Source organism: Haliotis asinina, chromosome 14, assembly GCF_037392515.1.
Source record: "Haliotis asinina isolate JCU_RB_2024 chromosome 14, JCU_Hal_asi_v2, whole genome shotgun sequence".
NCBI lineage: Eukaryota > Metazoa > Mollusca > Gastropoda > Lepetellida > Haliotidae > Haliotis > Haliotis asinina.
The window spans coordinates 10,175,001-10,177,500 of record NC_090293.1 but is presented as its reverse complement, the minus strand read 5'-3'; the positions used below and the strand labels follow the sequence as shown (position 1 = coordinate 10,177,500).

General features: G+C 44.1%; 6 non-coding genes across 6 annotated transcripts in view; all 6 read left to right on the top strand.

Moving 5' to 3' along the window:
- Trnas-gcu (transfer RNA serine (anticodon GCU)) overlaps window positions 1–28 on the top strand; it is an 82-nt gene extending 54 nt beyond the window's left edge. Inside the window, exon 1 of the tRNA in view lies at window positions 1–28. This exon is cut by the window's left edge and continues 54 nt beyond it. This is a non-coding gene — a tRNA (tRNA-Ser).
- A 341-nt stretch (window positions 29–369) lies between these two features.
- Trnas-gcu (transfer RNA serine (anticodon GCU)) lies at window positions 370–451 on the top strand. Its single transcript has one exon. It is a non-coding gene; the product is annotated as a tRNA-Ser (tRNA).
- Window positions 452–699: 248 nt separating this feature from the next.
- On the top strand, window positions 700–781 carry Trnas-gcu (transfer RNA serine (anticodon GCU)). Its single transcript has one exon. It is a non-coding gene; the product is annotated as a tRNA-Ser (tRNA).
- A 341-nt stretch (window positions 782–1,122) lies between these two features.
- On the top strand, window positions 1,123–1,204 carry Trnas-gcu (transfer RNA serine (anticodon GCU)). The gene has a single exon. It is a non-coding gene; the product is annotated as a tRNA-Ser (tRNA).
- A 590-nt stretch (window positions 1,205–1,794) lies between these two features.
- Window positions 1,795–1,876, top strand: Trnas-gcu (transfer RNA serine (anticodon GCU)). The gene has a single exon. It is a non-coding gene; the product is annotated as a tRNA-Ser (tRNA).
- Window positions 1,877–2,219: 343 nt separating this feature from the next.
- On the top strand, window positions 2,220–2,301 carry Trnas-gcu (transfer RNA serine (anticodon GCU)). The gene has a single exon. It is a non-coding gene; the product is annotated as a tRNA-Ser (tRNA).
- The last annotated feature ends 199 nt before the right edge of the window (window positions 2,302–2,500 follow it).

The window sequence follows — 2,500 nt, the reverse complement described above, 5'->3', positions numbered from 1 at the left end:
CGCGTGGGTTCGAATCCCATCCTCGTCGACAGATTACTTTTAGTAATCAGTTTTCATTTCTTACTTTTGACAAAAAACAAGAATTGTGTTTATAGAAATATCCACTGAACCCTTTGGACAATAAGCTGTCGCTTCCCCTACATTGCCAATTAGTCGTGTATTGTTGCTATAAAGCTCCTGCAGTGGTGTGTTTGTTGAGAGAAGTTGTGAGTGAAGGTAAGCCAGATAGATGATTAAGGAGCTTGTCACCTTCAGACCTGTCTGGGTAAAACGATATGACTGCCCTCTTGGCACGTGGGTATCGTGCAAATGCGGTCTTGTCGACTTTCCGTAGTTCTAAAAGGAAGCATTACATTGTAGGTATCAGCTGACGAGGTGGCCGAGTGGTTAAGGCGATGGACTGCTAATCCATTGGGGTCTACCCGCGTGGGTTCGAATCCCATCCTCGTCGACATTTTTCTTTTACCGAGGTCAGATGTTATGGCAATTTTGCCACGATTTCCAAGGATTTCTTTGTGTGCTTTTTCATACGTCTGTAGAAGATAACCCTGTACTATACTAAGACTGGCAATATATTGATGTTTGTTGAAACGTGTCACTATTCCCTGTGCACGTGGAGTTCTTTCAATTTCATCAGAGGCCACTGTGCTTACTAGTAAGTGGGATAAAATGCAGACGTTGCAGTTAGTGATACTATCTGACGAGGTGGCCGAGTGGTTAAGGCGATGGACTGCTAATCCATTGGGGTCTCCCCGCGTGGGTTCGAATCCCATCCTCGTCGACAGATTACTTTTAGTAATCAGTTTTCATTTCTTACTTTTGACAAAAAACAAGAATTGTGTTTATAGAAATATCCACTGAACCCTTTGGACAATAAGCTGTCGCTTCCCCTACATTGGCAATTAGTCGTGTATTGTTGCTATAAAGCTCCTGCAGTGGTGTGTTTGTTGAGAGAAGTTGTGAGTGAAGGTAAGCCAGATAGATGATTAAGGAGCTTGTCACCTTCAGACCTGTCTGGGTAAAACGATATCACTGCCCTCTTGGCACGTGGGTATCGTGCAAATGCGGTCTTGTCGACTTTCCGTAGTTCTAAAAGGAAGCATTGCATTGTAGGTATCAGCTGACGAGGTGGCCGAGTGGTTAAGGCGATGGACTGCTAATCCATTGGGGTCTCCCCGCGTGGGTTCGAATCCCATCCTCGTCGACATTTTTCTTTTACCGAGGTCAGATGTTATGGCCTCCCCTCCAGCAATTTTGCCACGATTTCCAAGGATTTCTTTGTGTGATTTTTCATACGTCTGTAGAAAATAACCCTGTACTATACTTAAACTGGCAATATATTGATGTTTGTTAAAACGTGTCACTATTCCCTGTGCACTTGGAGTTCTTTCAATTTCATCAGAGGCCACTGTGCTTACTAGTAAGTGGGATAAAATGCAGACGTTGCAGTTAGTGATACTATCTGACGAGGTGGCCGAGTGGTTAAGGCGATGGACTGCTAATCCATTGGGGTCTCCCCGCGTGGGTTGGAATCCCATCCTCGTCGACATTTTTCTTTTGCCGAGGTCAGATGTTATGGCAATTTTGCCACGATTTCCAAGGATTTCTTTGTGTGCTTTTTCATACGTCTGTAGAAGATAACCCTGTACTATACTAAGACTGGCAATATATTGATGTTTGTTAAAACGTGTCACTATTCCCTGTGCACGTGGAGTTCTTTCAATTTCATCAGAGGCCACTGTGCTTACTAGTAAGTGGGATAAAATGCAGACGTTGCAGTTAGTGATACTATCTGACGAGGTGGCCGAGTGGTTAAGGCGATGGACTGCTAATCCATTGGGGTCTCCCCGCGTGGGTTCGAATCCCATCCTCGTCGACAGATTACTTTTAGTAATCAGTTTTCATTTCTTACTTTTGACAAAAAATACAAGAATTGTGTTTATAGAAATATCCACTGAACCCTTTGGACAATAAGCTGTCGCTTCCCCTACATTGCCAATTAGTCGTGTATTGTTGCTATAAAGCTCCTGCAGTGGTGTGTTTGTTGAGAGAAGTTGCGAGTGAAGGTAAGCCAGATAGATGATTAAGGAGCTTGTCACCTTCAGACCTGTCTGGGTAAAACGATATGACTGCCCTCTTGGCACGTGGGTATCGTGCAAATGCGGTCTTGTCGACTTTCCGTAGTTCTAAAAGGAAGCATTGCATTGTAGGTATCAGCTGACGAGGTGGCCGAGTGGTTAAGGCGATGGACTGCTAATCCATTGGGGTCTCCCCGCGTGGGTTCGAATCCCATCCTCGTCGACATTTTTCTTTTACCGAGGTCAGATGTTATGGCCTCCCCTCCAGCTATTTTGCCACGATTTCCAAGGATTTCTTTGTGTGCTTTTTCATACGTCTGTAGAAAATAACCCTGTACTATACTTAGACTGGCAATATATTGATGTTTGTTAAAACGTGGCACTATTCCCTGTGCACTTGGAGTTCTTTCAATTTCATCAGA